At 43.7% G+C, this 22,221-nt stretch overlaps 1 protein-coding gene across 1 annotated transcript in view; it reads left to right on the forward strand.

Annotated features, from left to right (window-relative positions):
* The first annotated feature begins 704 nt into the window (after positions 1-704).
* NDST2 (N-deacetylase and N-sulfotransferase 2) overlaps positions 705-22,221 on the forward strand; it is a 137,941-nt gene continuing 116,424 nt past the window's right edge. Inside the window, exon 1 of the mRNA XM_057423682.1 lies at positions 705-753. The gene's annotated coding sequence lies outside the window, so the exon portion shown is untranslated. The remainder of the gene's footprint in view (positions 754-22,221) is intronic.

Here is a 22,221-nt window from a genome sequence, read left to right on the forward strand (position 1 = left end):
CAGTTCTGCTGTTTGTGACTATCCAGGCCCTACTCTTGCTAGCATGTCACGAAGTTTTGCCCCTCCACAGCAGTCTGGGTGCTCTCTGTGTAGCAGACTGAGAAGCAGGAGCATGGTTTCAGGCACTCCCAGGCTCCTGTCCACTTCTCCATCCTCCGCTGAGTACAAATGTCCCTGTGATGTGGCTCCACATCCCATCCTGGCTTCCTACGACAATTTTCTCCATCGTTCCAAGTAGGAAATTGCACCGTGCGTGTTTGTTTTCCTGCCGCAGGGCATGTTACAGCCGTGTCAATCCCTGCCGGCCGCTCTGCGGGGCAACCCACGCCTTCCGCGCCGCCGGGACGGACCACGGCGGCTGCACCGGACCCTGCTGCGTAGCCCCCCCCGTACCCCAACTACTGCACAACCGCAACGTGGCTCAGCAGCGGCAAGCGGCGAGGATTAGAGCGCCCCCGGGGTCGGCCCGGGTCCCCCTCCCCTCACGCCGTCCCGCAAGGTCCCGCTCCAGCCGCACCGGCCCGGCCCGGCGGAGGGCGGGGCCTGCCGCCCCTCCTCCGCGCGGAAGATGGCGGCGGAGCTGCGCGGCGGCGGCTCCCCCAGCGGCCGGAGGGACGCCCAGCGGCCGGGAGCCGGCGGGCCGCGGCCGGCCTGAGAGCACCCCTCGGCGCCGGGGGACGCGTGCCCTCCGGGGGCCCGGCCCGGCCCTGCCCTGCCAAGCCACCCGCCCGGCGGGGCCTCCCTGCAGGTGAGGTGCGGGAGGAGGAGGGCAGCGGGGTGGTGGCGGTGGCGCGGCCCGGCTCAGCTCGGTTCAGGGGGCGGCGGGAGAGGGCGAGCGGCGCTTGCGGGGCAGGGGAAGTTGTGTGCCGGCCGTCCCGGGCAGAGCGCGCTGTGCGGGGTCCCGCTTCGGGCCGCGGGAGGAGAGCGGCTGCGGCCGCCGCCGGGCGGGGGGGGGGGGGGGGCTGGGGCAGGCGGCGGGAGGGCGCTGTCCCCCGCTCCTGAGGCGCCGCGTCCCCCGCTCCTGAGGCGCCGCGTCCCCCGCCCGGTAGCCACCTGTGCGGCCATGGGGTGCTCGGGCTCGCCGGGAGCCGACTTCGCGGCGCGCCCCTGTCCCTCCTCGGTGGCCCCGTTTGGCGGCGGCCCCCGGGGCCGGAGGTCTAGCCGTCGTGCCCTGCTGCGGTTCCCGGGCGCCGAGCAGCCGACACGCGGCCCGGGGCAGCGACTCCTTTCCCCACGGCAGCTGCTGTGGCTCCTGGCCCTCGGAGCCCCCTCTTAACCTGTCCTCACGCTCCTGTGCCGGGCCGCCCTCTGGCTTTGTTTACCCCGGGCAGCGTGTTGCGAGCGGCTTGGTGCGGTGTCGATCGCCACTGACCGAGGGAGTCGGTGTGCACCGGGGCAGGGGATGTGCATATCTCGGCATGCGGCTGCAGCTGGACTGCGTGTGCCGCACACACTTCTGCTGCGGGTTGTGTTCACGGGAGGCCGGCGGCGGGTACCGCCGTGGTAGTGTGAAGGTGCAGCAAATACGATGTTAGATGGGAAAACCTGATGGAACTGAGGTGTCGTTCCTCTAGTGTTTCACATTCTTTAGTCATTAAAACACATACGCAGTGGTAAAGTGATAAATAGACCCCTGTTTGCTTATGCAAGAGTGAATAAATTCTGTGTTGCCCAAATGAGAAGTGGGAAGATACCATATATCTAAATGTAACCACAAGTTGTGCCGCTCCACACTGTGATTCTCTGTGTCCAGTCTTGCTAAAGAAGCATTCCCGGTTGTTAATTTTGTGTGCGTTTGTCGTTAGGAAGCGTAACCTTGCTCTTTGTGGCAAAGAGGTAAACTAAAAGCCTCTGATGAATTTTTCAGGGTACGTGCATTCAATTCAATTACCTGTGTTAATTGGGCTGGGAAGGGTTGCATGATGAAGGAATCTAGGTAGTGCCAATGCAGAGGGACACCTTGTGTACAAAACCACCCGGGAGCCAGAAATAATTCCAATCTCAGCATTAGCCCCAAGAGTTTCTGTGGGTGCCCACACTTGCTCACATTGCCCAGATGAGCTGGTTCTGTATCTGCACCGGTAAGCAGTCACAGAGCTGAGCCCATAGGACTGCTGTGCAGAGACACCTGGGTGCTCTGTCCACAGTGGGGTTGGTGGTGTTTCTGCACCAGACTTCTCAGGGCAGCTGTTTTCGTGGCACTGAGATTACAGATGAACTCCTGGCAGATTGCATCTAGAAAGGCTGTTTTGTTTGTACTTCACACCACACAAAGGGGATTGCGCTGTGTGAAGAGCTTTTGCTGGTTCCAAAAGCAGTCTGACTCTGCTAGACCAGATTTGAGCCAGTGGAAAAACTCTGTGCTCGAATCTGGCAACCAGCATGAAATGTTCTAAATGTTCTAAAACTTTTCCACTGTCAGCAGCTGTGAACAAGTACATATCTCTTAGGGTCATTGTCTTGTATGCTTGTGGCATTCTTCTTAAAATGTTCTTCCTCATTTCAAATTCCTCCTTTTGTTTGTTCTTCCCATTTAATTTTTGCTCTTCCCAAAGTCCGTGGTACTGTTTTTCTTACTGTTGCTTCTCGAACGTGGTTTCCTAATATGTCTTGTTTCAGTGCTTTTCAGCCCATTTGTATGTATGTATGCCTTTGAACTAGTAAGTACTGTAAATCTCAGAAGAGCAGGAGCTCTCTTTGAAAACGAGCTGCGGAGCAAGGACACGGAGCAGAAGTAGTGGTGCATCTGTCCATGTCAGATTCTTTGCTCGTCACAGAAATGACTCTTGCTCTTGGGTCTGGGTTCTGAGCTGGTGTCAGAGCAGAGAGCGGAGGCAGTCCTGCCCTCTGGGACTGCTGACCATGAGGAGAGAGAGATCTGACAGCAAAATGGGGTTGTGGTGCTGAGCAATTAAGAATCACTGTTTTAAGGTGTGCAATAATACCTGTGAGTGTTTATCAGGACATGACTATGTGCACTTGCATGCTGTATGTTTTTCAGCAGGATCTAGTAATGCAGTGCTGTGTGCTGCCTGGGTTTCTGTAGGCATGTTTTACTGTTGTGATGCCTACCCTTCAGTCTGATCAGAATTCACATAGGTGACCTGGTAAAAAAGCCTGAGCCTCGTTCTCCATTAGTATTTATAATTCTATCACTTCTTAATAATAGAAAAAAAAAGGTGGTGGTGGGGTTGCTGATACCCAGGAGCAGCTGAGGCTTGGATGTGTCCCGAACAACAGCCTATCTCATCACTGAGCCTTGTTTCAGAGGTTTAAATGCCTATCTCAGATCTCTCTGTGGTATATCTGAAATATGTGGTGATTCTCTGAGCAGAGCTGCATAGATAAGATACCATTTCGGTTTAACTGGCAGTTGTTTACACATGATCTCTCGTATTCCTCTTTTAAAGGAATGCATATCCATCCCTGATTACAGCTCAGGTCAAAATCTCTCAGCACTTGCAGCAAATCTCTTTTAATTGGTCTCATTTAGCACTCATAAGGTTGTGTTTTAATTCTCTCTCTTCTGAATCCTTTTCCCCAGTCTGTAATGTAATTTATTACAGGATATTTTATAGACAAGCCTCTGGCTGTCAGCAACCTTTGCAGTGTATCACATTTCCAGCTCAACAGGCAGCTGCAGTGGAGTTTGTGGGTGTAAGGCAGCGATGCTGCAGCAGCACACAAAGCAGTCTGCAGCGGCAGTGCTGGGCACGAGTGCTAGGTCTGTCCCGGATTCTGGAATTAATTGAGGTGAATGCTCCTGTTTGCTCTCTCTGCTTCTTTAGCCTTGTTGTAGCTGTTGCTGATGCACAGGTCTTCAAGTTATGTTTCTCCCTTTATAGCTGTCTTTCCAGTCCCTGCAACTGAATGCAAATACATGGACGTTGCTGCTGTTATCTGTTGACAGGCTTTGAGCAGCACAGGATTGGTAGAAAGCTAATGCTGGGAGTGTATTTTTAGAAGGCCCGGAGCAACATTATCTGTCTTTATGAAATTCACTGTGACTTTCCTGAACAAAGTTGCTTTGGTTAATTGATCATAATGCAAAAAGGTGAGGCTCTGTGTTTCATTATGCCTGCACCGGGGCACATCACCTCTGGCCTGCAGCGGCACAGTGTGCAGGCACAGTGTCCTGGTGCAGCTCACGCCTGATCTGACATCAGCTCTGGGAGTCTCAAAGGCTGGTTGTTTTTTTTCTGAGCGGTGCCCCCTGCCCTCGCACTGGCGATTTTCCCACTATAGTGAAACCAGCAGGGAATACGTGCCTCCGTTGCAGCCGCTGGAGCTGAGATTCCAGGCTGTGTGGTGCAGCAGCGAAGGTACAGGCAGACTTTCTGCCTTGCTGATCCTGCTCTGGAGGCAGGAATCTCCAGCAGAGCTGTGGAGCTCAGTTGTGTCTTAAAACGCCACTGAAAGATTTACTGGAGTAAGTACATCAGAGCCCTAACTGTTCTTTCTGCATAGTGATATTTGAAGGTCTTGGGCCTCTTGCAATTGCTGTTTGGGGACTGTTATCCAGCATAGACCCATATCCAGAAAGGAAGTTCTATAGATCACTAGACGCAATCCATATGTGCTCCATTAAAAATGCAGTAGAAATCTCTAGACATGAATGATGAATTAATCTTCTGCATCAGGAAGATATCCTCCATCACATTCTTGCCTGCTCTAATATTTTTAGTACGCTAACTGATCTAGCAGTGCATGCAAGGGGGTTGATAAGCTTGAAGATGCAATCTGAACCTTCTCAAAATATTTGTGGCTTATGCTGGGCAATGTCACGAGATCTGTTTCCACAGAAGTGGAAATTGGTGTTTGCTTGGTTTTTAAAGCTGCTCAAGCTCTCCAAACAAGGAGGGGGATGGTCGTGGTCTGCCTCTATATATAGACTCAGCCAGCTTCTGAATTTGTTGAATAAAGTAAGTAGTGCAAAATAAGGAAGGACCGCTTCACGCAGCACTTGCTTATGTACTGACAACAGCAAGATGTTAAGAAGTACCTGTCTCTTCCAAGGGTGTGTGTAGCTGTATGTAACCAAAGCCGTTCCTCCTACTGGGGTTGCAGACACTGAATATCAGAAGTGTTTGTGGCTGCTGTCAGGGTGAAATGTTAATGCCTTAACTTAGCCTAAAATACTGCACCCTTTCTTTCCACAAAGTGAATTTAATATTCATCATTAAATACAAATTATGAAGTAAAGCATTAAAACTAACAGTGATTAGATACCAACATTTTTTGGTTTTGTTTGTTTGCTTGTTTGTTTTTTTTTGTTGTTGTTGTTTCCCCCCCCCCCCCCCCCCAATTAAAGGAGGGTGAAAAGGAGAGATACATTTTGTCCTCTGCTCAGTATGTGGGGCTTGTGCAGGTCCTAGTGCTGGTCTTTCTGCTGTGTGTGTGTCATGCCGCAGTTAACCATCTTCAGCACTTTGGTGCATGTTTGGAGTGTGGGATGGGAATGAGGGGGTGTGATCTAGGGTTTTGTGGGATCTGAATACAGCCTTACTGCACTAGTCTGATGTGTTTTCTCCCTGAGTTACACTATTCTGAATTATTTTTTCCCTTTGGAAGTGTCTGCATTAGGGGAAAAGATTGTCTTGGGCATTTCCTGTACACAAGAGACAGCAGGGTCTGTCCCCTCCTCTCCTACCTTCCCATCCCAGTACTGTAGCTCATACAAGGAGACAAGGGCTTGCAGGTATCTCCCCAGGGAGGAAGGGTTCGCACAACAGGGGAGAGCATGGGACCTGAAACTCCATGTGTTAAATGACGTGCCAACAAGCCATAGCTCTCTTGGGGGCTAGGCATCACTGCTGCTTCTATTTATCAATGTATATTTTTCCTTGATACTCAGCAGTTCCTCTCAGAGCTGGCTTGGTATTGCTGGTACAAGAAGGAAGGAAGAAAGAGGGACAGCAAAACGACAGTTTTATTCCTCTTTAATCTCTTTTTGCAGTTCTGGTCTGCCATCTGATCAGTCTCTTTGACAGCATGCAACCCCAGCACCCTGCCCTTTCTCCTCTGCTTGTTTCTCCAGTCTCCTGCATCCTTCATTTCTGCATCAGAAGCTCTCCAAGAATATGACATTCCTCTGAGTCGTTCATGTCGGAAGGCTCTTGTGCAAGGGCCATTAGATTATGTGACGGAGCAACCTGGTTTTCTTTGATCATGTTTAGTCTTATGGTTCCAGATGATTCTATCACCCTAATATTTTATTGGTCTTTCAGCTTGTCTCTAATTAATGCTAATTTGCTTGGCAGTACTTCTAAAGTAAAATCTGAGCTTCATGTGGAATTTTAGAGCCCTTCAACAGATCTTCAGTTTTAATCACTTCGGTGTAAATTCCTCAAAAGAAACAGGGGGATAACAGGCCTTAGCTGTGATCGGCTCCAAGTGGTAGAGATCAATTTAGAAAAGAAGGGAGGCTCAAGATTTACTTCAGAAAGGTTAGAAGAACCCTACAACATTTTATAAATGTCTGGTTTTGTCTTAAGAGCCTCTTACTAAATGGCTTTGAGTTAGCTCTGTAGCCCTACCCATTGCTTTAAATAAAGTACATGGGAAATTTCATGTCCGAAAGTGCTTTTAAAACAGTCAGTTCTGTCATCTCATGGATGACGAGAGTTGGGCTTACCTGACTGTACACGTGGATGTACAGCTAAAGTGTCCACACCTGAGCTAAGCACTGTAAGTTTTCTTCATATTAAGGGTATATTAGGGCACAATTAATTTCACCCTAAAGCAGATGTCAGGACTTGGTGAGGTGAATCACATTCTGGAAGTTCTGTTTATCCACTGAATATAATGAAAATTGAAGGTGTTGGTCCAGATGCAGAAAATGTTATCAGGACAGATACTTGAGCAGAAGGTAAGTTGAACACCTCTCAGAGTGTTCAACACTAACTCCTAATCCTGGACTGCTTTAATTTTTAATAACTTCACAGATAATTGATTTACATAAATCTGTCTCATTTGTTCTTAACTACCTGTCCCATCTTTAGAGCACTTTTCCTCTAGGTCTTGTTGTTTGTTTTGGGGTTTTATAGCTAACACTGATGCAGTCATTCTGTGCCATTCTGAAAGCTTTTGCAAATGCTGAATGTTGCAGCATGCTCTGCAACTGTTTATTGTCTTTGCCTTCGCCCCTGCGGTTAAGTTGTTCAGCAGCCAGGGTTCCCTTGTAACTGGTAGCCATGACCCTACTGTGGCCCTGGCCAGCCATGCCTTTCCCAGAGAAGTCAGACCAGGTCATGAGTAGATAATCGTTCAATTCAAAACCTTAACTGCTGGGCTTGTAGCTGGCTCCAGAAGCAAGCTGAATGTCAAAATGTCAGATAATGGCCTATGATTTGATATTTTGTTTTTGTAAAGAGGCAGGTTTCTCTCCTGCACAGTCTGGGGTTTGCACTGCTGGAAGTTTTAACTTTGAACAAATGACAAGGTCAAGCTTGGAGTAACCCAACACAGTGACGCATTTTGCAACTAGATCCCGAAGATGAATAATGTGATTTCACAGCAAGTTGAATACCCCTTAATATTTGACAGTCCAAGGTGAATGAGGAGCATGGTAAGACTGAGAACTCTGCACAGTCTAATTAAATGCAGAGATTTTCAGTGGAGAAGAGGTTCACGTCTTGGCTGACTTCTTAGAATGTTATCTTCTTCCATCTGTCATCGCCCGTGTCTTGTTTGTGTTTCTCTTCTGGGTATCACCTGTGTGTGTGTCTGTTTCAAGTGTGAGGTACCTTTGAAGTGATATCATTTGTCTCAGCTGTGGAGCTACAGAACTGAAATCGTTGGAACCTTACTGTTGATGAACTGCTTGTCCTCCCAGTTATCGAGGGCTTGCAGAAGTATTAGGAAGAGCGCACGGAAACTAGAGTAGACATTGCATCCATCGGTGCAGAGTGGCTGTGCACGAGGGCTGCTGCAGCTCCCTGTTTCATCAACTGTGCGAAGCTGCTTTCAGGAGAACCGTGTGATCTCTCACAATGTTGAATCTGTCTTTTCAGTGGGATAAAGTGGGATCCTGGCCCAGTCCAGCAGCTGTGAAGAGGCAGATCCATTTCAGCATTGAAATTGGCATAAATTGCCAGTCTGCATGTCTGATCGGTTGTACAGAACACCTCTGAAACCTCAAACCCTCCCGATTTCAGTTACAAATAATGTATTATATAATTTGTTAATTGTAATTTTGTTGGTTTTGATTATTTTCTGTGGCCTGGATTCAGTCAGCGATACTTCAGCTCAAACTGTATGTGCTTTACTTGTGGCTGAGTCATAATCATCTTCCTCATAAGCAGAGATCTGTCACTGTCTCCTGATTCAGTTTTGTCTACATGCTTTCATCCATATCCTTCCTTTATGTTCCTGCTTCAGATCTGGCCACTTGTATCAAAGCATGATGTGAATAAGCCTATTTCCCTAGTCAAGACTATCACGAAAATGTGCTGTTATCGTGTGTTAGCATCTGTATTATAGTATCATGTAACTGTGTGTGTAACAGGGTATGTTTCCATGGCCTAAGTCCACATAAACATATAAACACAGAGCTTTCTGCAGGAAGACTTGCTTTCCCTCAAACAAAGTATTGATGTTTGCCTTTCCCAGCATTCCTTTTAAATAGAAATTCCTCACGAACCACACATGAGTGTACAGTGCCTGTGGCAGCAGGGAGAGCTTGGAAGTCCCTTCTGGTCTTGCATTGAGTATGTGGGCAGGTTAAGAACAAGCTAGTGTTCACGGATTGTTGTAATTGCAGTTGGTGTTGAGTATAATGTTTCTCTGAGGTTGCTATAGGTAATTCTTTTGCATGTGGTAGAGCTGTTGTATAATTACCTTACTTATATGTCAGTCCTAGCTTTTCCCCATTGCTAAATGAAAACAGGATTAAGATGCCTTTTGAATGTACTCCTCTTGGTTTGTGTTTAAACTGATGTTACCACTGAGGAAAGTGACCCAATTCTATAATGGCCCTTCTCATTATTGGCACGACCACTCAGCAAGCAGGATCAGGAAATCGATGTGGCAATCAAACAGAACAAAACAAACCTCCTTTTCTGCTACGTTACCATTCTGCAGGAGAGAAAAAGTTGCTTTTCAGTTGATCAGTAAGAAGCCTAGTGTGGCTCAAATGCATTTGTACTGACCCACCATGGAGCACCTTGGGCATAGGATGAGTTAATGAGGTGCTGGGAGTGCCCTCTTTGGAGGAGAGAGGTGTGACCACCTGATCATATGCCAGATAATAACCTTAAAAGTACAATTTCATACAATGAAAGCTGAAGAGGAGTAACTAACAGTGGTCCTGACAAACTCCGAAAGGATATTGAAACAGGCAGCATAATAGCTGAACTGCATGCCCCTCAGAATGAGAGCCAGTTACTTCAGCCCTTTATTGCTGCTGGTTCTTTTCTGCTTTTAATTGGACATTAAATTAACTTTTATATCTGTGATTCTGAGAGGAAAGATTGAAAAAATCATAGCAATAGTTGTTTCTAAAGGAGATGTGTCCAGGAGAAGAGGAAACCAGTTGCTTTGGTCAAGGTGCAGACCACAAAGACACAACACATTATGTCATAAAACTGCTCATGTTTCTGTAGAATGTTTCTTGGTTGGTTTGTTTTTCTCCCCACCTTGCTAAAAGAAAGGAGAGAGAGATGTTACAGTTTCCTCGCCATCTTTTCCTAGCCCCCTGCCACCGATAGTCAGACCCATAATAGTATTCTGGACAGATCTTTGGGGATTAAGATTATTGTGAGTGCTCAGGCCCCTCCTCTTCCTGCAATTATATCTTCCTGAAATGCATCCTGTGCAAGGGTGAAGAGCAGCGACAGGCTATGCTGAAAGACAAAGCAGTGGAAATTGATACAGTGTCTGCACTGGAAGCAAGGCTGTTCTTGAAGGATACATCTGTAAATCGTTTGGTCTTAAAGTCTATATAGGGTAGTTTTTAAAAAAGGAGCAAACTTCTAAAAATAAATACAGACAGACAACACCTCTTCATACAGATGTAGTGTGTAAACCACAAATGCGGGATTCCATTTCTCCCCACTGTTGCTAGGCTTCAGCACCTTGAAAAAGGACGAAGCATTAGGTAAGGATGCAGAGGTGGTTTGGTCTTCATGGGCTGGTGATTTAGAAACCTCATGCTTGCTTTACCATGATGGGACCAATGGTACAAAGCTTGAAAGTGAGTATCAAAAGCTCTACTGGTTTTATACCCTTTCTTCACAGCCCTTTGGCAATGGTGTTAATACCCCCTTTGCTCCTGGGCTGTCTATTGAGATATCTGTAGCTTTCCCTGAGGCTCTGTGGAGTTCCATCTTCCTTTGCAGTTATGACCTTTTACCATAGCTGTTTTCCAGTGTAGCTGTGAAACTGCTGACAAAGCTGGGGAAGCGGTTGCAAGGCTTATGATCGCACATGCCAGGACCTTTGTGTTGGCCAGGATAAGATGAGGGAGCTCTCAGCCAAATGAATGGGAATGACCGTGTATACACAGACAACTAGGGTGTAATCTAGCACTCAAATCTTAAATTTAGATTTCTTACGAGTTATCTTTAGGTAATATTTTTTAGGAAAATCTTGCCATCTTGCTGGATTCCTGCTGTCTGGAAGGAAAAGGAGAAGCAGAAAGAAATGTTTTGTTTCAAATAAAGTCATGCAGTGAAATCCTGCAAGTGCGAGGAGACTGCTCATCCCTTTCTTCTGCCAGTGAGGCTGGCCTCACTGAGACTGTAGACATAGACATCAGTTGGGAATATGAGAAGAAAGTAGAAAATATTTTGGCTAGTACTGGTCTGAATCTAACTTTGAGTTGGTAATACTGGTGCAAAAGGCTCTTTGTCCTATCGCTGTCATCCAAGAGCATCTTAAACAGTGATGAGGAAATGTCAAATCAGAAATTCTTCAGAAACGTTTGTTAATTTTCCTTGGTTTTGGAAATGGCACATTCTGGGAAGCAGTACATAAGTGCAGCGAGTGCAGTAGTTTTTCCTCTGTCACAGTTGCTTGGATATATGGTGTCTTTCTCCTCAGGAACAAGTCACTCAGTGCGGTTTTTTGCTTGGCACACTTCCTGCACAAGGTCAGCATTGCCATTACACTGGTAGCATAGCAGCATCATGCTTTAAATGTGCTAGCTGCAGAGGTTGTAAATGACTACTGATTTTTTTTGAATGCCGCAATGTTTAAGTATTCAGCTTGAGGCAATTTATTAAAAGGGCCTCATTACTAGAACAAGTGCCAAGTACTTTAAAAATTCTGTCCCTATTTAATGTAGCTCATAGTGGGCATAACTAATCACTGCTAAGGCTTAAAACGTTTGGTGTATCTGGGAGGAGGTAGCTATGAGACTGGGCAGAGGAATCCCCTTTCTCTTCCCTCTTCTGTAAAAGCTTTTTCTTGACACAAAGGTCCAGTTGATGCTGTTTCTTGTATAGTGTGCAGAGCATAGTAATATGTGGGCAGCAACTAATGCAAAGTGCTCTCCTGTCTAGTGTTTCGTTGCATTTTCTGCCTGAGGCTTTGCAACCTTGGTCTTTTTTAGTTAAAATCTTTAAAGAATGGATTATCTGTTTTCACAGGCTTTAGAGGATTTGAAATAGCAGTCACCCTTAGGCATTTGGCTCAAGATGATAGCAATAAATATGTTCACCAGAGGCCCCTGGCCCTTCCAAGAGCTAGGTGGTCATAAGATTACCTCCACCATATTCTTGTGCTGCTAACTCGTGAAGTGTGTCAACCTCTTAACAGTGTGAGGTAAGCCCTGTTCATCCTGACCATTTACGTTTGGGGAGATGTGTGTGGTGAGGTTGAGAGCACCTGCGATGGGGGACCTTCATTCTTGCTGGGATGTTGGTTTTTACTGTGTTACCGATCTGGATTTTCCAGATCAGAGGCCAATTTTGAAAGGCAGCATTGCTTTTTTCCCACAACGCCCAGCAGTCTGAAAATTTCATATAGCTTTAACATCTTCAAATTGGAATGGAACTTTAATCAATACTGATGCTTCTGAGCTTTGCGTGCCAGCTGCTGTTTTACTGAAAGATGGTTCTGGGACTGGAAGGCCCCATACCGGAGATTACAAACCAGTTGCCACCCAGTTGTGATAGTCTGACGTGGCAGTTTCTGTAAGAGCTGATTGTGCTGTTTAAACACTGAATGCAATGTTTTTCTTCTGTTACTATGAGATCTGAAGTAGTTTACAGATATCAGACATTGTACTGTGTTGTTTTGGAGAAAGCTGTCAGCTGTCACAAGAAGACCCAAAACTCAGTGCCAATAAAAAGCTTACATTTTCTAAAGCAGTTTATTTCTGTTTGTCGTCTGACTTTACACAAGGCTGTGCTTTGCACAATGAGACTTACTTTCTTCTAAAGAGCAGCTTTATCTCAGGAAAGTTCATTGTACAGAGAGATCTGTGATGTCCGTACATCTGAGGTCCTCTGAAGATTTCCACCCCTCACAGATTGTATTGATTTCTGGCAAGTGCTGTTTCCCAGGCTTCTGAGCTGTTCTTATCATGCCACATCGTGCTGCTCATCACAATTAAATGGCATCTGCTGGTTGGCCACTGTCTTTTATCAAAAGACCCCCCCTAACACAGGTATGGAACTTAGGAGAAAATTCCGTTCTCTTTTTTCGAAGTTTGTGTACTTTGCGTTCTTGTTTTTTTTTTTATTCCTTCCAGTAAGTAACAGTAAACATTTACTAAACCACACTGTATGTTTTCAAAGTATACAGTACACATTACCTTTGCCTTGGAAAACTCTCAGCTTAGTTTTCAGCAAAAGATAAAAGTATTTAAAGCATTTGTAAACAGAGCTGAGTCAGCTCCAGCACTTTGCCACACAAATTTTCACCAGAGATGCTGGAAGCATGGAGTCTTTTTTTTTGTGCTAGTACTTACAACGATTGCAGCATTTTGTGCTGTAGTTTTAGTCTTTACCATCACACCTCAATTCCCCTTCTAGGGCAAAAGTAGCCTCAATTTTTCTTTTCTTCTTTTTTTGATAGGTGGATAAGAATTCCAAGAATTGGTATCTTAACTAAGCAACACAGTGAGTTTGTATCTGCACTCTAGAGAGTCTGTACAATGAGGCTGGTGTCTTTCTCACTAATGTGGATAGGTGGGATAGGGAAATGTATATGAACTATCAACATGAATATCTGTTACTGTGGTTTTGACTATCAAAAAGACTAGAAGTGTATATACAAAATATATATAGTATGTGGTTATTGATATTGCATTACAGCTAGAATACTCATTTATGTTCCCATGAGAATTAGCTGAGAGATACAATGTCAAGGAAATAAATTTATCTTAAGCATGCTTAAGGCTGATTCTTGAAGGAAACAGAAGCTGAAGCTCTAAGTTATGGGAAATGAAGACTATGGCTGTTGAAAAAAGATGTGTTATTCTAGAAAGCGAATGGGGTTCATAGGAATAGTGGACTTGCTGAGATGCCAGTAGGCTTTTGGGTGCTAATGAAATGGAAAATATTAGATCGGAAGGGTACTGCGTCTGTCAGCTTGTATTGCCAAAGGGGAAATATCAGACAGGGAACTGACAGATGACCAGCAAGAACAGCCAAGTACAGCATGAGGAGCATGAGAGGATTTAATTATAACATGTTAGGTGGGAGAGACAGGTTTTGGAGGAGAAAAGATGAAATAGCAAAGATACAAATAGCAAGAAGTAGATAACAAAGGTTTGTGGCACATTCTTGTGCCTTAGATGGAATCCAGGTCTCTGAATCTGAAGACCTGGCTGTCAGAAATGTCTAAACCCTTCTGGAAATGCTGCCTCCATTTTCTAGTTCTTCCACACTGAGAGCAGCCACCTATAGTTGTTATAACTTAGTTAGCTCAGGATGCCCCTGTGGCAGATCAGGTGATAGCTCCGCTCATTTGATACCAGTGGGATGATTATGTAGTGGAATTCAGCATTTCTTTTAACGTGGAAACTGGAGACAGGAGGAGAGACACACATGGGGGCACACCTGGTGTGTGGATGTACACCACCACATTCAGATATTCTGAAGGTTGTGAGGGCAAACACCCATAAAATAGAACATATCAGGATTAATTTTGCTTATACAACCTTAGTGCATCCCCCTTAAATAAAACAGTTTCTGACTGACTTGGATCATGGAAGTTGGGGGGGGGGGGGGGAGGAATTCTCATTTTCCAAAACCTGTTCTTTTAATTCTATCATCTATACATGTTTTATTAGAATAATTATATGGGAGAAAGCATGCTACAGATTGAAGGTTTTCTCCTATCTTTTCTACCTATCTACTAACTGTTATTAATTGAACTTTTGGAATCCAGCAGTGTGAGTTAAGCAGTGTTTATATATTCATTCTTCTTACTGCTGTTATAGAGTGGCATGTGCAATTTGCAGCCTTGAAATACTAGGTCTTGGGAGCTGAACTTGCTGCATTCACAAGGACCCCTTTTTTCCCTTTCTTCGAGGAATAATGAGTTGCAAAAAAAGTCATACCTTGAATTACTTCCTGTATTTTGTCTTTTGGTCTTCTCTTCTGCAACAATAGCATTAGTTTTTGAGCTAAATGATAGTGAAGCTTTGCTGGCATGCAGGGGGAAAAACCCATTAATCTAAGCACTTTTAGGGAAAAGGGAAGTGGCGAGGTTGAGGGTGGGAAGTCCTGTGAAACAGCTTAATATACAGTTTATGAGTCAGTCATTTCCGTTCCTTTTGTAGTCGTCATGTCCAGATGAGGTATTTTCTTTTTCCTTATCAAGCCAGCCTCTTTTTCTACCCTGTTTCTACTTCTTTTTTTCCCCCTGCTTGCAGGGGAAAATCCTGCAAGAACAACATGCACTGGCAGAGGTGTTTTTCAGGCCGTGAAACTTAGAGCAAGGAGACAGGCAGGAATCCACTTCTGGAGCAGCAGATCCCATAGATAGTAGGATAAATGATGATCAGATCCCTTTCTTAATGTGTCTGCTGCATATTATAATGACCCAGATCTCTGACAACCTAGCGTTTGTCTTGCTTTTGAAGAACTGTGCAGCTTCAGAATATATTCTAACCTAATAGCTAACATGCAGTCATCAGACAATCCAAGTTATTGTGAGTGACTGTGAGGAAATCCTTTCAAACTCAAGACTGAAGGGGTAGTTCAGAGGGGTATGCATGGCTCACTTTTCATCTCAGTAGCGTATTAGCACAGAGTCATTTCAGTAGTTACATTTTTTTAAGTTTCCTTTTGAGGGGAAAAAAGATACCACTTTTTTTCTTACCATGTTCTACATCAGGAATTCTGTGTTATTTTTTTCAGGAGGATTGCTCCTCTTGTAATTTATATCTGTAGGGATTTAAATTGCTGTGTTTTCTGTAGATTTGAGTATCTTTTGTTATGTTAGTCCTGTTTGTGTTGCACTTGGTGATGTAACTCAGTGGTGATGTAACTCAGCAGTGCTGTGATGTGGTACTTCCATCTCATGCAGTCCTGAGCAAAAATCTCTGTGGTCAGTGGTTCATTAAGCGCTGTAATTAAAGCAGACCCATGTTTCCATGTTACCTAGTTCAGTTGCATGTCTTCACATTGAAGAGACCAAAGAGGTTAACAGTCAGTTGATCACTGTATCAAAAAAAACAAAATGCTTCACCTCTGCCCTGTTACAAGGCCACCTTACTGCAATGCTGCTGCTGGCAATCTGTGTGCAGATTCTGAGGTGTATGCCTCTTCTGTAACTCTGTGTAAAGTCATTAGTTCTCAAGAGTTGTGATGGGTTTTTAAATGATATTTTTATTTGTTTAGGCCTAGGAGATTTCCACTAGAGAAGGGAAGAGGCAGTCCTTGCATCCAGAAGCTTTCCTGCTTGGAATGGTCAGCATACAGATTGAATGAGAAGTGTAGGAAAAAACAAACCCTGGTGTGCCTGCCCTCTGGCCCATGGCTTGCAGGGTTTTCGTTTCCTTGACCAGGGCCACTTGTGAGCCACCTGCCCTTTACAGGTGGAAGGAGGGCTGGTGGTGGGAGTGGGCACTGGGTCTTACGGAGCAGGAAGTCAGGGTAGGAGACAGCCACAAGCTTTGCCGATGGATTTAAAAAAGCAACCAGGAAGTGAGTCACATTCCCCTACCTCTGTCAGCAACATTCCCAGGAAAAAGGCACTGGATACATGTTTCCATGTTAAAGAAAAAACATGCTGTGCAAGGTGTTGAGGCTTGGAAGAGAAACTGATGCAGAAGATGAAAAACCAACGCAGAGTAGTCCTTTGTAAAACATTTTTTAAAAGAACTTAAAGGAGGTGGTGATTTGTAATTTACCTTTTCGTTTTGCACCCAATGTTTATTTCAGCTGTTTGGAAGCCCTAAGTAGTTTGTCTGTACTAGAAGTTATTTTTTGGGATCAAATGGAAAATGGCATTTGCTTGAAGGCTTTTTGTAAAATGTTCATGCTGTTTATGTCATCTGCATTGCTTGAATTGGTGGAAGGTGCCTGCTGTGTCTGCTGTCCCCCTGCTCCTTGACTCCTTAATTAGCAAGTAAGCATTTTTAGTTGTTTGTCACTACTATTTCAGGGAAAGGTAAAACCAGGTGAATTGAGTAGAACACAGGTTACTCTTTGGAGATAATTAAGCTGAATTTTCAGTAACGAAAGGAATGTAACAGGAAAATAGCAGCCTATCTGTAGGGCAGGTCTTTGTCTGTCTTAGTGTTTGTGGGTAAGTCATGTGCTATTGTTTTGTTTTTTTCACAGAGCCTGCTAAAATGATGGTTTCCCAGGTAGGTGCCACTGGATTGTGTTGCAGACTCACTGGAGGTGTGTGTGCTCTGGACAGGGTAGCAGTAGCTGTAGTGTTTGTATCTCTGCTGCTTCAGAGAGGGAATAGTCAGGCAAGTGGGACCATTTTCACTTACATTTGTGTTGACAAGGAGGAATTCAGCAAATATCCATCATATTTAACTCCTTAGCATTAGGTAAACATGACAAAACTCAAGAAAAATGCTGTTTCACTGACGTTTTGGTATATGACCAGTTTGGATGTGTCTGGCTCATCCAAATCATAGAATCATAGACTAGAATAGAATCATAGACTGAGCACTGTCATAACGGCTCTCTAAGGCGCCAAAAGACCTTTTTTCATATGTCCTAAAAACACAGTGTCATTGGTACTTGGTCATTGCCAGCATCAAATGGTTTGAATCCATTCCATAAGCTTCTGTCATTTCAGAATTAGTGGTGATCTCATCCAGGCCTACCAGAGATATCCTTTAACTTAATATTTTTAAAATTGTTGAATCGTCATTTCTAATAAATGGAGAGATTATTTGACCCAGTAAAGCCCTGATGGCTAACATCAGTGAGATAATACCAGATCTCTAACAGTATTTAGGTATCTGTCCATCTTTGCTAGTTGTCAATACAAGAAAAACTGAAATCAAATAAGAGTACTCTGAAGATGGATAGCAAGCTATTTAATCTATTTCAAGGCTACCTGTAATTGCAAGAGATATATTACTGGCTACGTGAGGCTTCTTAATTGGGGAGGGGGTCACACACTTCCTGTCAAGGTTTTTAGATGATGGAGGGAAAGCTAGTCAGCACACTGGTTTGGTTCCAGCTTCTCTCAGCAGTTCTGGCCAGATAAGGATAGAAGATCCACTTCATGGCAGTGAAAAATACATGGAAATACCTTACTCAGCCTGCTTTAACAATTTGGGGTGGACGAAGAGGACAAAGTACTGTATTGGAATCTCTGAGTTGGTTGTTCAGTGTTTTTGTTTTCTCTCAGCTAAGTAACCTCTTTCAGTAACTTTCAGGTATTGTTTGGCTGTTTTCTGTATATGGTATTTTCATAATTCTGTGAAACAGCATCATGAAGGCTCTGACTGCTGCAGACTTCACATTCTGCAGGTAGGAATTCTGTCTGATGGCAATTTCAGAAGAACAGTACTCCAGCATTTGTAAGCTGCTACACTAGTTCCCACCATCAAGGAGTGTGTCTTTCTTGAATACTACAGTTGTGCTGACATATGCTCAGAAAACCCAGCAGCCCTTTAAAAAATGTATTTACCATCATTCTTCATGATGATGGTTATTGTTGATAATTTCATGATGAGATTTTGGTCCTCTTGTTCCTAGTCCTGGGTGTTGGGCTGTAAGTGAGGTGCTCTGAGCTCTGCTCTTAAGCCCAGGTGCAGAAGGTGCAGCATATGTATTGTTGGTGGCTTTCGTACTGATTACAGCAGATCGCAGAGTATGTTCTGTTGATGAAATAATTTCTCTGTAAAGGAGATATTGATGATTTCTTGTTTCAAGTAGTAGTTTAGGAGTAGATAGCTTGCTGTCATCGGAAAGGGAGACTGTTGGTAATGCTGGAAAGTAACAAATGCAGTTCTGGCCAAAGGAAATCTTTCATTTCGTGCACAGATTGGTCTGTGGAACTCATTGCTGCAGTACATCACTAAGGGTAAAACTTTGTGGGGTCAAAAGCAGTCTGGTATTCATGTGTTAGGAGAGTAGTAATTGCTATATAGACAAAACCTACAAATCAAACCAAACTTTTTAAGGCTTTTTGGAAGGGATGGAGAGCTTTCTTCAGCTTAAATATCCCTAAGTGGAAAGGATAATGCGGACTACCTTTCCTGATGATTAGGTTGCAGATTTATCTTCAAGAGTTTCTTCTGCTGGCCTTTGAAATACCTAGAACCAGACAGCACAGATGGTAGGTTACTAATGTGAATGAGTTTTAGGCCAAATTCAGAATAATGTTTTTGTGTCCTCTATAATTTTGAATGTTTTAAATAACTATGGTTCTCCCCAGAGCACAAAACAATTATGAATATTCCACTAAAAACAAGGTGTTCAGAGTATTATACTGGTGATAAAATATTATGTAGGAATGTATTCTGCAATGCAGGCAGGCTACTTACAATACGCATAGACTTTTGACAGGATTGAGGAATAATCTAGATTTATTTCTTGAGGTATCTTCAGAATCTCTAACAGAGAGTAGACCTAGTTGTTATTTGGATGGATTGGGCAGACCGTAGCACATCATTAACCTGTTCCCAAATCATGTTTGATTTAAATTCCAGTGTTATCTCATTTTGGACTGAAGCTTGTCCGCTGTTGTTTGTCTAAACCTTTGTCCTTGTTGTGAAACTGAAGAGAGGTTAGAGGCCTCTGCCGGTGCCCGTGCTCAACCCTTGTTCCACAGGAGTGTGACTTGTAAGTGGGCAGCTCTGTTTCTGTGCTGCTGATACAGGTTGGATACGGGTGGATTGAGAGGTGCTCTGGCAGCCTGCTGCTGATGTTTTGTCATTTGCACATAAAGTTGTTTATTACCCAGTCCTACTCTGCCACACCTGAAGTGCTGGGCCACGATGGTACAGAATAGCCCCATTTGGTTTGTTGTTTGTAGCGCTGATGCTCACTTGAGGCATCAGGACATAACCAGGCCTTGGCAGGGCTACCTGCACCTTTTCTGGACAGATTGAGTCTGAGTAAGTGTGCAATGCCACAAGTTAGAGTGAGGGAAATTGAACCAGTGTCTTACAGACACAGACACAAGATTATTTTCAAAGCAGTTGCTACCTCTCCTAAATGATTAGGTTTCTTGGGGTTTTTTTTAGTTGTTGGTTTTTGTTTTTTTTTTTGGTGCAGAAAGTTAATATTTAGGCCCTTATTGGTTCTGTTAGTCCCATTTTTAAAAAAAAAATTGTTTGCTCCACATATTTGTTATCTGCAGTTCATGAGCAAAAACACATCAGGAAACGTGTGATTGATAGACAAAATACCGACACTATATTAGGGAGTTGTTGTTTGCCATTCATTCAACCATTACATGCCAATAAACTGATTATATCAGTGTATCACAGTTAGAACATACTATCTTTTGATTGCGTGAATACAGAGTAAGACTTGCCAGCAACAGAAGACCTGAAAAGAAACTGTTTAAAGCAATCCAAGCATCATAACTTTGGGCATCTTTTTGCATTGATGCATCTGGCTTACGCATTTTTACCTGTGCACTGGAGTTTCTTTGGCCTGAGCACCATGCTCCTTTTTTATCGTAGTGTCAGATACTGGCCTCTGACTGACTTGATGTGATATTACAGTTTATAAACAGCTCTATAAAATTAGGGTGTACTCCCAGTTAGGGCTGATCTCTCTATATGGGAATTTCATTGGTAGACCAGTACTACCGTGATAAGGGATGCTGCTGCCAGGAGCTGAGGTGCGTTGGGAGTGATTCCTGGTCTCATGACTGGAATAGTAGAGGGGATAGGGACAAATAAAAGGACATGTGTATATTTTAGCCAGTGCCTTCTGTTTTTCTGTTTTCCTCATTAGCAAATTTACTCAGTGTATGTTAATCAGTTTAGATTTTTTTGCTACCTTCTTGTATTATCTCGAAGTCTCAGTGATATGATGAGACAGATAAAGAATTTTGCATACCGGCTGATGGAAGAATACAATGCAAATGGAAAGAAGAGAAGCCTCTTCATAAAGTGTTTGAATAGAATACATTTAGATGCCAAAGGTGCTTTTGTGTAAGCACTGTTACTTAAGAATGGTGGTTTATTTTACAGTGTACTGGAGATAAAGTAATGCTACTGAAAAGTTACTTTTTCTGTATAGATATGTAATATTCTTATATCTGTGCTCTTTTAGCATATGGTCATTGTGCACAGTGCTTTACTACTATCTTCTCTTGTTCCACCATTTTCCTTCATATCCTGTCCTTTGTCCTCAATGCTGAAATTAAATTTTATTGAATACTGCTAAAACTAGGGATTCTGGTTTTAGCGTATTGGAAGGTAAATTTGTGGTTGCAATTGTTTTCATCCAAGCTGAAATTTTGTCTGCTCTGCTGCAATTTCTTGTGTGCTGCAGTTGAAAGGATACTGGCCATGTATTTCTGCATATGTGGCTGGAAAGGATATGTGGAAGTGAGAGGCAGAAGCTGGTATTTCTTTCCCTGTGTTTTTTTAAGACAGAAACTAAATGTAGTGAGTGTTAAACAGATGGCTATGTAGTTGTATAATAAATATTTGAAGAAAATTAAATTATGTCCTGCCTGTTTGCTGACGACAGTTCCAGCCGCCATAGTAACAGCAATAATAATAATGGGAGGATTTACAGTCTGTTTAGTTCTTAACTCTCAAAGTGAGGTACCTAGGAAGGTCGTATAAGGAGATCTTATATTTTTTTTTGATGTGGGAAAGATCAAGTGATGTGCTTGAGATCATCCTGCACGTCAGTGAGTCTCTTGAAAGAGCATGCAGGTCCCCTTGACTTCTAGACAATATGCTTCCTTTTTAAGCCATGCTGACTTGCAATTATTTGAGCATTTCCTTCGGAACTTGTTTGACTTTTATTTTTCTTTTTAATTTCAACTTAATTGTTCATAAATTTTACCTTGCCAAGAGGAGATGATAAAACGGGGCTTGCATTCCTGTTCGATGTACTTAAGCGACAGACTTGCTATGAAAAGTCTACACTGAAGGCCCTCCTGAGAGCTTTGTTGTGAAGAGGAGAAGGTGGTGGATGCCAGAGAGATGAAGACCTAGTTGAAATGAGAGGTTTTATTTATACAGCTGAGCTTCATGTTGTGATATTAATAGCGTACAGGCATTCTCTTGGATGGAATGGTTGGGATTCTGTATCTAGCTGAGGTTGGTGTGCTACTCTTTGACATGAGGCAGAAAATCCCATTGCTGTTTCACTGTTTTCATATATTGCTGTATCTTTACTGGGAGGACTCTGTTTTCTTCTCTAAATCATTCCAATGTGCTAGATTGAAAGCTGTTTGAGGGGCAGAATGAGAGCAAGAAGTGTTGTATCTCACTCAAAGGTGATTGAGGGGCAGAATGAGAGCAAGAAGTGTTGTATCTCACTCAAAGGTGAGAAGGTAGGATGGCAGATTAGATCCAGAGCAGCAACAAAATTAATCTGGCCCTTGATATACCTCCTTTTCTAATGACTTTGCAGATGTGCTGCAAAGCAAGTGGAGGAGTTTATGAACTGTCCCAGTTACCCATTTCCTAATAACTTTTACTGATACTTTCCTGTTCTCTGACTGGAAGGAATTGTATCACCTTATAAAAGTAGAATTAGTGCTTATCACATGATAATTTGTGGGATGGGAGTAGTTTGCTGCTGTATTACAGCACAGCATATAATCTGGAGGATGAGTGGGATGGTTTGAGGGCTTTTTTCCAGTTGGTTGCGA

Source organism: Pezoporus wallicus, unplaced genomic scaffold, assembly GCF_028554395.1.
Source record: "Pezoporus wallicus isolate ANWC-B61680 ecotype Strahan unplaced genomic scaffold, APGP_CSIRO_Pwel_v1 contig_1181, whole genome shotgun sequence".
NCBI classification, from domain to species: domain Eukaryota; kingdom Metazoa; phylum Chordata; class Aves; order Psittaciformes; family Psittacidae; genus Pezoporus; species Pezoporus wallicus.